Source organism: Colobus angolensis, unplaced genomic scaffold (genome assembly GCF_000951035.1).
Source record: "Colobus angolensis palliatus isolate OR3802 unplaced genomic scaffold, Cang.pa_1.0 Scaffold214, whole genome shotgun sequence".
In the NCBI taxonomy this organism is placed as follows: Eukaryota; Metazoa; Chordata; class Mammalia; order Primates; family Cercopithecidae; genus Colobus; species Colobus angolensis.
The window spans coordinates 4,676,936-4,690,555 of record NW_012115311.1 but is presented as its reverse complement, the minus strand read 5'-3'; the positions used below and the strand labels follow the sequence as shown (position 1 = coordinate 4,690,555).

The following is a 13,620-nucleotide window of genomic DNA, read 5'->3' as shown; positions in this document are numbered from 1 at the left end:
TCAGATTTTCTACATAGATTATTATGATTATGTCATTTGTGAACAAAGACAGTTTTTTTCTTCCTTTTCCATTTGTATACCTTTTATTTCCCTTTTATGTTTTATTGCATTAGCCAGGACTTCCAATATAATGTTGAACAGCAGTGATGAGAAGGTCCATTTTTGCCTTGTTCCTGATCTTTTGTGAGAAAGATTTTAATTTCTCAGCATTAAGCATCATATTAGCTGTAGATTTTTCTAGACGTTCTTTATCAAGTTGAGAAAGTTCCTGTCTACACTAGTTTATAGAAAATTTATATCATGAATGGATGTTGGATCTTTTTCAAATGCTTCTTTTTGCCTCTATTGATATAGGTATGTGATTTTTATTCTTTAGTTTGTGAAGTAAGGGATTACATTAATTTATTTTTGATTGTTGAACCAGCCTTGCATACCTGGGATAAATTCCACTTGGTTATAGTATATAATTCTTTGTATGCATTGTTGGATACTATTTGCTGAAATTCTGCTGAGGACTTTTGCACCTAAGTTCACGTGAGATATTGGTCTATAGTTTTCTTTTCTTGTACTGTTGTTGGTTTCAGTGTTAGGATAATGCTGATCACATAGAATGAGTTAGGAAGAAATTCCTCTGCTTCTATCTTCTGAAAAGAGATTATATTTGCCTTAAAAGTTTGGTATATTTTAGCAATAGACCATCTAGTCCTACTAGTTTCTGTTTAGAAAGATTATTAATTATTGTTTTAATTTCTTTAATAGATATAGACTTATTCAGATTATCTATTTCTTTTTATGTGAGTTTTGGAAGATTGTATCTTTCAAGAAATTGCTGCATTTTACCTAAGTTATGAATTTTGTGGGCATAGAATTGTTCATAATATTTTTGTTAACTGTGAGCCAAAGCTTTCTTTGTTCATTTCTTGCATCCGAAGTAGTCTTCAGTGTCATCCTTGGCCTGAGCTTCTTTACCATAGTCCTTAACTACTACAGAACTGCAACCAATCACTTTAAAAAGTTTTCTCTCTTTGTCAGTTATGCAGAGGACAACCCATATTCTTAGTTTCTTGTCATTAACTTTAATTATGTTCATTTGGTGTTTAGCAGAAAGGACGTTCACCAACTTGACATACATAGGCTCATTGCACTTGGATGCAAGCACACAAAGATGGACTTGGTGCTTGTTTAAGGCTTTGGCAGCTCTGTGAATTCCATGTACTGGGCTCCTGTGGATGAGGACAGTCTTCAGCACTTTTTGTAAAGCAGTATTAATGTCCATTATACCTTTAGCAGCAATGCCTTCCTCGATCATGGTGGTGGGTTATGGATGAAGCCAAATATTAAATGCACCTGAGCCTCCACCTCTGCACAATTTAGCTGTGGCAGGTAAAGATCTATAGTATATTTTGATCATCCTTTTAATGTTCACAGAATATGTGGTGATGTTCCTTCATTCATTTAGGATATTAGTAATGTATCCTTTCTTTTTTCTTAGTTATGGTGGCTAGAACTTTATTGATTTTATTGATAATTTTAAATAATCAGCTTTAGATTTTGTTGATGTTTTTCTATTGATTTCTTGTTCTAAATTTCATTTATTTCTACTCTAATTTTTGTTATTTCTTTTCTTGCACTTGCTGTTTTAATTTAAATTTTCTAGTTTCCCAGGGTGGAGGCTTAGATGACTGCTTTTAGATTTTTCTTCTTTTCTAATATATGGATTCAGTGATATACATTTCTCTCTCAGCTCTGCTTTTGCAGCATCCCACAAATTTTGATAAGTTGTGTTTTCTTCTAGTGCCAAATATTTTAAAATTTGTTTTGAGATTTCTGTTTTGACTTATGTGTAATTTAGAAGTGTGTTGTTTAACCTACACATATTCTGGGACTTTTCAGCTATCTTACTGTTATTGATTTCTAGTTCAATTCCATTGTGGTCTGAGAGCAGACATAGTATTATTTATATTCTTTTAAATTTGCTAAAGTTTGTTTTGTGGACTAAAATTTGTTCTATCTTTGTGAATGTTTTATATGAGCTTGAGAAGTATATATATTCTGCTGTTGCTTGAAGTAGTCTCTAAAAGTCCATTTTTATCCAGTTGATTGATGGTGGTGTTGAGTTCAACTATATCCTTACCAGTATTCTGCCTACTGGATCTGTCCATTTCTAAAATAAGGGTGTTGAAGTCTCAACTATAATAGATTTATTAATTTTTCTTTTCAGCTCTCTCAATTTTTGGCTCATTGATTTTGACACTTTATTGTTAGATGCACACATATTGAAGATCGTTATGTCTTCTAGAAGAATTGACACCTTTACATTATGCAATGCCCCTCTTTAACCCTGATAACTTTCCTTGCTCTGCAGTTCTGTCTAAAATTAACAGAGGTACTCCTGCTTTCTTTTGATTGGTGTTTGCATGGTATGCCTTTTTCCATCCATTTACTTTCAGTCTATATTTGTGTTTATATTTAAGGCAGTTTCTTGTAGACAACATATATTTTTGTCTTGTTTTTTGATCCACTCTGACAATCCCCATCTTTTAATACGTACGTTTAGAGCAATGACATTCAAAGTGATTACTGATATAATTAGATTAATATCTACTATATCTGTTACTGTTTTCTATTTATTGCTCCAGTTCTTTGTTCCTATTTTTGTCTTCTAATCTTTTTCTGTATTTTCAAGTTTTGAGTACTTTATATGATCTTTTTTCTCTCCTTTTTTTAGTATATGAGTTTTACTACTTAAAAATAATATTGGTCAGGTGCGGTGGCTGACACCTGTAATCCCAGCACTTTGGGAGGCCGAGGCGGGCAGATCACCTGAGGTCGCGAGTTTGAGACCAGCCTGACCAACATGGAGAAACCCTGTCTCTACTAAAAATACAAAATTAGCCAGGCATGGTGGCACATGCCTGTAATCCCAGCTACACGAGAGGCTGAGGCAGGAGAATTGCTTGAACCCTGGCAGCAGAGGTTGCGGTGAGCCAAGATCGTGCCATTGCACTCCAGCCTTGGCAACAAGAGCAAAACTCCATCTCAAAAAAAAATTGTATATATATGTATATATTTATTGGTTCCCCTAGATTTTGCAATATAAATTCACAACTAATCCAAGTCTACTTTCAAATAACACTATACTACGAGCATATGAGTATTACACCTTGTAATAGTGGTGCTCACATTCTCACAGGTAGTGCAGGTACCTAATAACAAAATAATTCTAATTCCTCTCTGTCTTTTTTCATATTATTGTTGTTATTTGCTTTGCTTGTATGTAAGCATATTAAAGCATATGTTGCACATAAGGATTGTAGGAGTCAGGGGAGAGCTTTCCCCTCAGCCCTCTGAAAAATACACTCACAAAAGGCAGATAAATTGGAGAAAAGGCATATAAATTTATTAACACGTATGCATTGGGAGAATGACAGAGTGATTGTTTACCCCTCAACAAGATGAAAGAAGCATATATATCATCCTGGAAAACAGGAGGGAGAACTGTCTGTTGAGGGACAATATTGTCTGTTGAAGGAAAATAAAGGTATACTATAGACAATGAATGGATCTGGTAACAGATATTAACTTGTAAAGGGTCTATTCATATGTGGCTACATTTTTGGTATTACAGGGAAGGGAAGAAGAAACAATTTTTTGGGGGTGGGTCTGGATCTTAGGCAGATAAATGTTTTGGGAGAGACAGTACTAGGGAGAAGGCCCCACATTGTCATCTGTTAAACCAATTAAGTAAGAAAAAAGAGGAATTTTAATTTTACCTTCATTTTTTTTTCTCCAGTGCTCTTCTTCTCTTTACGTAGGTTCAAGTTTCTGACCTATGTTATTTTCCTTCTCTCTGAAGGACTTCTTTTAGCATTTCTTGCAAGGCAGGTCAAAACTATAAAACAGAATGTGGGGCCTCCATCTCATTGGATCTCCTGGAGCTTTTTAACTCTCAGACTTGTCCATCCTGTGCCTTTAGCAATTTATCAGTAACAGTTCAGACATTCCTACCCTGGGATCATTTCCTATGAAGGTTTCATCTTGTGGGTTTCTGTTCTGGCAAGTTGTGATTTGCTGCATTAAGTCTGTTGGTTTCTCCAATTGAAGGGAAGCAGTTTGTTCCGTGACCTTAGTTGTCTTGTGGATCTAAGAAGAGTTGTTTTTCGGTTTATTCACCTTTTTATTTGTTGAAAGAATGGAGTGGTGACTTTTAAGCTTCTTACAAGCCTGACCGGAAATTGGAAGTGAATTTAGTTTCAAAATTTAGTCTTCTTGCTAAAGTTTTCATTCTAATGTTTGGCATTTCAAATAATACTCTCTTAGTTTCCATAAATGTGGAGAGATAGTAGCCTACGACTCAGAGGTCTGTGAGAATTTGGAAGGAAAAAGCCAGTAAAAATTGTTTTAGGGAATGGATTAACTGTGTCCACAGAAGCAGTGGCAGCTCTTTTAGCAGGCTGATTTTGTCATGTGATTCTGGGAGTTATCTCTAAGATGCAGGGCTATAATGATTCTGCTTCTTGTATCATGGAAGAAGAGATCACAAAGGCATTAGGATGTTGACTGTAGTGATTTATCCTGATTATCAGTATGATATAGAAATGCTGCTTCTTAATGTGGATTGGTAGGGATGTGCCTAAAACCCAGAAGATCGTAGAGTTACTAGTGTGTACCACCATATCCAGTTATAAAAGCAAATAATCAATTATTAGGCAGGATTACCAAAAATTAATAGTTCTCAGAAAAAATGTCTGCATCACCTCATAAGTAAGGAATACTGGCTGACTACAGTGTCCTCAGGTTTTAGAATGGTTTTTTATAATTAGATTTTTAAAAATGTCATGTGAGAGGGTATTCATATTAATAAATGGATCTAGTACTTTAAATATTAATTATATTACATGACATATTTGGTTTTGCTTTTTTGACCTTATTTCATTTTATAATCAATAACCTTATTTCATTTTCTTGTTCATATTTTGTTTTCCTTTCTTTTTCTCCTTTTCTGACATCTATTTGCTTCATTAAATTTTCTTTATTCTCCCCATATCTTTACTAAGTTTTGAAATTGCTAATTCCATTTCTTTTTTAAAGTGGTTGCCTAGAACATTTTAGTGTATGTAGTTAACTTTACATATTTTTATGATTTTACCTAATAGGACAAGGACTTTAGCATGCCCCAAGTTTTTCCAGACTTCACATTTTGTGATATTTTTGTATAGTATTTTAGTTCCAAAATGTTAAAAGAAACATCAGTTTTCTTGGGTTTTAATTTTAAAATCCAGTTTGTGATTCTTTTTTTTTTTCTTTTTTTTGAGACAGTCTTGCTCTGTTGCCCAGGCTGGAGTGCAGTGGCATGATCTCAGTTTACTGCAACGTCTGCCTCCCGGGTTCAAGGGATTCTCCTGCCTCAGCCTCCGGAGTAGCTGGGATTACAGGTGTGTGCCACCATACCCTGCTAATTTTTTGTATTGTTAATAGAGACAGGGTTTTACCATGTTGACCAGGCTGGTCTCGAACTCCTGACCTCAGGTGATCCACCCACCTTGGTCTCCCAAAGTGCTGAGATTATAGGCCTGAGTCACTGCACCCAGCCCAGTTTGTGATTCTTTACATACCTCTTCTCTCTGTCATGGTGATCAAAGAACTATATATTGAGATGAATTCTGCATCAACCTGGATTCCTATGAGATTATTATGAGCAGTTTCCCCTACTGACTCATACTGAATGGATAATGTTGGTAAGAGACAAATTTTCATTTGATTACCTCTTGAGATTTGGGGGCTGTTTGTTACTGCATATAACCTTGTCTATCCATCTGATACTGAAATTAATTACAGAGAGTGTGCTGTTACTGAATCAAAAACTTCAGTAAGGTGACATTGTCATAGTAGTTATTGGGTGGCAAAGAAGCTGTTGTTGGATGCTGGAAAGATAGTAATCCATATTTTGATGATGTGGAACATTTCACAAAACTGTACTTTGGTAATGGTAGCTCTAGGAAAAGAGGGAGAAAAATGGAGTGTTGGTTCTTTGTGTTGGTTGATATTGGCTGCTTTTTCAAGAAATGAGATGTGTTAAAAAATGAATCAGCTAATATATGGGCAGAAGTGAAGGGGGATTGAGAGAGTCCACAAATTCATGGATTGTTTATGAATTTTATATAAATGAAATTATACAATGTGTATTTTGTGTCTGGCTTCCTTTCTTCAACATTGTGTTTGGGATTCATTCATCTTGTTCTGTGTAACTACATTTATTTAGTTTTACTAAAATATATTATTTAATTATCTGAATATATCTCAATTTTTTATCCACTCTACTGTCAGTGGACATTTATGTTGCTTTATAGTTTTGAGTACTGTAAATAATACCATTAAGAACCTTTTAGTACATGTCTCGTGGTGCATATATGTGCACATTTCTATGGGACAGTTATCTAGGAATAGAATTATTGGGTCATATAATGTGTGCATTTTCAATGCCAATCTATTTTCCAAAATGTTTGCATCAGTTCATACTTCCATTAGCATTGTATGTAAGTTCTTCTCACTTCACATCTTTGTCAACATTTACTCTTACCAGCCTTTTAAATATTTTTCCATTTAGTGGATGTGTGATGGCTTAGTTTGAATTTTCTTGATTAATAATAAAAATGAATACCTCTTCCCATGTTTATTGGCCTTGAATTATGTCTGTTGTGAAGTGCCTGCTCAAGAGTTTTGTTTTCTAGAGTCTTCCTGCATTCCTTGGTTTGTGGTCTCACATTATTTTGGCCTCTGCTCTTGTTGTCGTATCTCTGAAACTGACCTTCCTGTCTCCCTCTTATAAAGACCCTAATGATAACAACATTGGCCCACCTGGATAATTCAGGATAATCTACCCATCTCAATTTACTTAATTACATTGGTGAAGTTTCTTTTGCTGTAGAAGGTAGAATAGTCACAGATTCTGGGGATTTGAACGTCTTTGGGGGGCACTATTGAGCTATATCCTTTGTGGCTTGAATAAGTATGTGCTCTTATTTCTTGCCATGTGCTCAAGAAAGCTAGACTCCTGCCAATAATAGTGAATAAAATTAAAAGTCCATTGTCAATAATTAAAAAATACTTTTTCTGTATTATTGTTAAAACTAACATTTGCTTAAATTGTACTGCCAAAATATTTTTAATATTTCTCTGAACAATGATGAGTGAGTGATCTTAATTTCTGGACCACCTAGGTCAATAATATTGAAATGGTAATAGAAATTTTTGTCTCTTTGGAATAATCTGTACTTTTATAGGCTTCTGTTCATTATTCAAAATGTTCTGGATGTGGTGCCATTATAATAGTCATTGTAATTATTTCCTGGGGACTTTAGTACTTCTGTGTCTAAAGGTGAAAAAAAGTGATTGATTGCAAATAAATGAGGCTCCACAGTATCATCAATCAATTTTGTCCTTTCATTCGAGTTTCAAAACACTACTGCATTTCATATGCTTCCTAATGGCAAAAAAGAGAACTCTTACCTTTTTGGATTAGGAGTGTCTTAATTCTTTCTGGCTGCTATAATAAAATACCTTAGATTGGGTAAATAAAAACGGAAATTTACTTCTCACAGTTCTTACGGCTGTAAAGTCCAAGATGAAGATGCCAGCAGATTTGGTTTCTGGGGAAGTTTGCTCTTTGCTTCTTTTTGGTTTCTTTGCTCTTTGCTTCAAAATGGCACCTTGTTGCTATGTCTTGGCATGGCAGAAGGGAGGAACAGTCTCCCTCAAGCCTTTTTATTAGGTTACTAATGGGAACTCATGAATGTGGAACTTTCAGGATCTGATTACTTCCTAAAGGCCTCAGCTTTTAATACCGTCCCTTTAGGGATTAGATTTTAACATATGAATTTTGAAGGAACATAAACATTCAGACCATAGCAGGAGACAATGATATTATACAGACCTATTTATAATTTATATTACTAACTTATGACCTTGTGCTTAGATATTTGAATATAATTGAAACTCTAGAAGGATAAACTGCACTTAAATTATCTTTTTGTACCACTTGACATGCCACTGAGCCCCTCATCATCCTTTTACTTGAGATTTGAAGAGGAGAAGTGGAAAAAGCATGGGATTTGAATTCAGAAGACCTGAATGCTACTAAATACCAGCTGTATAATTTTGGGCAAGCCATTTAACCTCATCTGCTAAATGGGAATGTAGTAACGCTTACTTCACAGAGTTCTTGACAATGGATATCAAGAAGCTACTCTGTAACTACAGTGACTCTAGGTTTTGTTTATTCAGTTTTGTCCCTGAGAGTGGAGTCTGATTATTAAGAACTTTTCTAGAATCAATAGATACATTGGCTTAGCATAAAAGGGAAGTTTATTGGCTCGTATGACTTCACCAAAAATTCCAGAAGAGTATCTATCTGCTTCAGGAACAATTTGATCAAGGAACTGACATGTTATCAGCGGCTGTCTATCTCTTTAGTCTATTTTTCTGCATAGTGTTTTCATTCTATGTGGTGTCAGTATGACTTTAGCAGCTTTAGACCTGTAGTCACCTATGTTTACTCCAAAGAAAAAGAGTATATCTCTTTCAGGTAGTTTCTGTACAAACCCTAGGATTTACTCTAAATTGGACCAATTTGGATGACATGTCCATGCCTATCTTTGACATGCCCTGACCTGATCATGAGGCTAATGGGACTGCCCCAACTTGAATCACATGATTCATTCCCAGAGCCTGGGTGAGATCCTTGAACCACAAGTACCAGAAGTGGCAAAGGATTTGGGATATTATAAGCTAAAGAAGTGGGCTGGGTTCTGGATGATACAAAGTGTCCATTCTAGGGTCACTTATGTTTTTGAGAGGATGTCATTTGATCCTTAGTTTCCCCTACTCAATAGAGATAGCTTTTATGGAAGAAACTTTGTCCTTTTGTTTGAAAATATTCTTCTCCCTCCCTTTGTTTATCTGAAGCTCATAATTATAACATGATGTATGTCTTTCCTTTCTTTCTGGCAAAATTTTTTTCTCCATCTGTTTTTTATTGAGTGATGTATGGGAAAGCCACATTTTCCTAGCTAGGAAAGCTTGGTAAGCTATTCTCAATGTCTCTGTGCATTCTGTTTAACACATTCCTATTTTTAGCTTTCTGGGAAGATTTATACAAGTGATTGTAACCAGTATTAGCTTTTTAAACTCTTTCTTAGAAAATTTAAAGCTGCATTTATCCCTGAATACTTTTCCATGACTACTTAGGATATTGTTCTAAATACGTAAAATTTTAGCTCATGCAGATGTGGTTTTAAACATTTTGTGGATATTAACATGGGTGCATATGTATTTTTCTCTAAATTCATTTATATTTACTTATTTTGATACTAATATTAAATGCAGATAAAGAAAACTTAAATAACATGTTTTCTTTTCTGAATAAGGCTGAAAACCTATCATAGATAACCTCCTAGGTTTTGAAGTATCAGTACTACCAGAGAAAAAGAAAAAAAAATTCACTTTTAAAGCTTGTACTTTAAAAGTATTGTATGACTTACCATTATACTCTACAGTTCCAAGTGATAAAGTTGAATAATTCAATTTTAGAAGGAAGCACTGGAATCTTTAATCTTTATCACAGTCCATTGTCCATTGTTACTCTTTGTAAACTTCACTGGAAGAGAATAAGATAATTAGATTGTCACTGGTGTGCAGGTTTTCGTTACATTTTAAAATCCTTACAGAAGAAAGTTTTGGCATTTTGTTTTTGGATAGGTTTGTATTTTGATTTGGTAGTAGCACTCAGTAATTGATGCTTTTGTGATTACGTTAAGTATATGTGAATAAATGCATAAATAAATAGCTCAATTGACCAAAATAATTCCCTTTTAATAAAAAATGTAATTTTCTTTTTTCTTTTTTACTTCATTGAGTTGCTTTCACTCAGTTATCTTTTCAAGATCCAAAGTTAATAAAGAAGATCCTTTGGTTCACTTTGCTTTTGCTACCCTATGCTTGCAAAGCAGTAATAAATAAGTGGCATCTTCCTGGATAATTTATGACGTGGATAGGAGATAACACCCGAGATAAAAACCCTCTTCTGTTCCCTCTTCCACTACTCTATGAGATCCTTTGGCAGTTTGGTAGGAGAAAGCAATTGGAAAGCTTCTCATGAAACTTCCTTACCTAAAACCACTATGTACAAAAATCAGGAGTTGAAAGGTACTTCTGTACTACCAAATTTTATATACTTTCTTTAAAGTCTTGATTACTATCATGTAGCCTTGTAGAATTATATAACTTTTCTGTCCTAATTTTTCTCTTCTCCAAAATTGGGATTAAAATATTTTAACTTTTAGGGCTATGGTTGGGATTAAAGGAGTTATACATGTATGATATTTAGAAGAGTGTTTGGTAGATAGTAAGCACTCTGTAAATGTTAACCATTATTATGGAAGTGAAGAGCTAAGGCTCTGGAGTCAAACTTGTTTTATTTCATACTATTTCTGCCCTTAAGCAAGCTAGTTAATCTCCCTGAGCCATAATTCTCTCAATTGTAAAACTGGTATAACAACGGTATCAAAGGTGTAAGGTTGTTGTGAATTTAAATAAGATAATATACACAAGGCTCTTAGAATAATACCTGGCACATGCAATGACTGCACGAATATAACCTATTATTATCATTAACAGCATCTGTGTTTTATTATAAACTCTACAAGAGCACATAGAAGACATTTACTTAATTCAATTGGCGTAGATTCTAAAAGAGAAACTCCTATGAATAAACACCCCCAAATAATTAGATTTAAAATTTGGAAAGCCATGCTTTTCTTTTTTACTTCACCTCCCAGTATTATGGTAAGTGGTTGAATACCACTAACAAATATAAGTAAACACACACATACTAAATATGAAACAGCTAGATAGCAAAGCCCTGTGTTAGAAGGCTCAACTCCTAGAGAAAATGGATCCAGAGACAGTAAATACTTGTTTCAAGAGATAGGAAATAACCATGAAAGAATGGAGGAAAGTGTCAGAGGATTCCCTCAGCACAAACAAGAGTTTATTCACTTAAGAATCACTCCTTCTGCAGTAGTATACCCAGAAGATGTTCACAAACATTCCAACAGTTTCTATTGGACAGCCCCAACTACTATAGTTTCTGGGTTGTGCATATTGGTGCAAAAGTATCTAGAAAGAGAAAATGAATTTTACTCTAAAAGTGGTAGAAATACATTGATAAACTATGTACAGATGAGGCACTAAACCCTTACTCTGTTCATTAAACTTTGAGCAATTGCAGACAATAATATTTATTATTTATTACTATTATTTTTTGCAATTGTTGTATCACATTGGCATCAGAAAAATGACCTGCATGGTGGCAATTAGCTTGAAGAAAATGAAACCCTCCAACACCAAAAAGTTGATGCAGGCTGGAACCTGCTGGAATTACCTAAGGAGAACAAGATCAGGACCAGGGGAGTAATATGACTCAAGTCATTCATGACCAAAAGCTTCATAATCTCTAGTGAGTACTTACTACATCCCAGGTACTGTGCCAAGTGCTTTAGATGTATTATTTCATTTAATCTTCCCTGCAACCTTTTAGGCACTAATGCTGGCAGTCCCATTTTGAAGTTGAATAATTTTTTCAAGGCTAGGAATGGTAGAGATGGGGTGAAAATCCAGGCATTCTGAATCCAGCGTCCATTTTTTAACAGTTGCTACATATTCCATATCATTCCATTATAGGAGATAACTTTACATTATTTTTTTTTTTTTAAATTCTGTAGTTATAGTCTTGCGCTATGGTTTGAATATTTGTCCCCTCCAAAGCACATGCTGAAACTTAATCCCCCATGTGGCAGTATGGAAAAGCGGGGTCTTTAAGAGACTTTGAGTTCATGAATAAATTAATCTATTCCTTAATATATGTATCAATGGATTAATGAACTAAGGGATTAATGAGTTATTATGGGGGTGGGACTGGTGGCTTTATAAGAAAAGAAAGAGAGACCTGAGACAGCACACTCAGCCTCCTCACCACGTAATACCTTGCACCACCTTGGGACTGCAGAGTCTCCACCATCAAGAAGGCCCTACAAGAAGTGACCTCTCAACCTTTGACTTCTCAGCCTCCGTAACTGTAAGAAATAAGTTCCTTTCTTTACAAATTACACAGTTTCAGGTATTATGTAATAAGCAGCAGGCAATAAACTAAGACACTTTGCTTAAGTTGTTAAATAACTACTTCGAATTAACTTTACAATGTAGGTTAAGTTCTCAAATAAATTCTTCTGTGGTTGTTATAAAGTCCTGAGTTAGAAACATTGATACCCAAGTGAAGAGGGAGGACCAGCAGCACTGTCAGCTTGAGGTTGTGGTCCTGTTTAGGGTAAACAATGGACTGATGAACTAGCTGGGGATTTGACAAGGATTTGCTGGGAGTGAAACAGTCATAGGGTATGATAAGCTCTCCACGTATCCCAGAGTGACTAAAGGCTCTCTGCATGTGCAGCAGAGACAGAAATGGGCTCAAGCCATTCACACATTCCTGGCTGACAGGCCTTAAGCATGTACAAAGAGAGGACTCAAAAGATTTTGGTGGGAAGTAAACACTGAGGAAGGCTTGAAAATGGCATGCACTTTGAATCTGTTCTCCAGGCGACACACAGATCCATCAGCAGAGTGGAAGCCTTGCTGGCCTGAGGTTTCTGAGCACAACCTGTGAAAAATCTTTGCATGAACCCTAAGCTATGTAAATACATCAGTGATTTCTGGAAAACCAGGCTTGGCCATAAAAGCAAGAAAAAAAAAAAAAAAAGAACGAGCAGAGACGTTATGACTGAGACACATTTCACAGATTTAGTCTAGTTATTAAACAATCAACAACACAACAGTAAGCCTCAAAGAGTAAATAAAAGTCCAGAGTTTCTACGGTATATTATCTAAAATGTCCATTATTCAATAAAATATTACAAAATATGCAAAAAAAAAGTGTGACCTATGCCCAGGAAAAAACCAGTTAATTGAAAATCTCTGGATTTCTCCAGATTTTGCATTTAGCTGAGAAAGACTTTAAAACAAGTATGATGATAATATTCAAGTATGTAAACAAAGTCATGCTTATAGAATGAAATTAATGTATGATGATAATGACTCAGTAAACAAAAAATACGAGGACATACAAATTATGTTAAAAAATAGAAATCCTGGCTGGGTGCGGTGGCTCACGCCTGTAATCCCAGCACTTTGGGAGGCCGAGGTGGGTGGATCATGAGGTTAGGAGATCAAGACCATCCTGGCTAACATGGTGAAACCCCGTCTCTACTAAAAATACAAAAAATTAGCCAGGTGTGGTGGTGGGCGCCTGTAGTCCCCAGCTACTCAGGAGGCTGAGGCAGGAGAATGGCATGAACCCAGGAGGTAGAACTTGCAGTGAGACGAGATCACGCCACTGCACTCCAGCCTGGGTGACAGAGGGAGACTCCGTCTCAAAACAAAACAAAACAAAACAAAATAAAACAGAACAAAAACAGAAATCATGGAGATGAAAAGTATAATAAGTGAAATGAAAATTTTACTAAAGGCATTTAATAGGAGATTTAACAAGTCAGAAGAGAGCTTAATTAA

At 35.3% G+C, this 13,620-nt stretch overlaps 1 pseudogene; it reads right to left on the bottom strand.

Moving 5' to 3' along the window:
- Positions 1–913: 913 nt before the first annotated feature.
- LOC105512532 lies at positions 914–1,309 on the bottom strand (annotated as a pseudogene).
- Between the last annotated feature and the right edge of the window lie 12,311 nt (positions 1,310–13,620).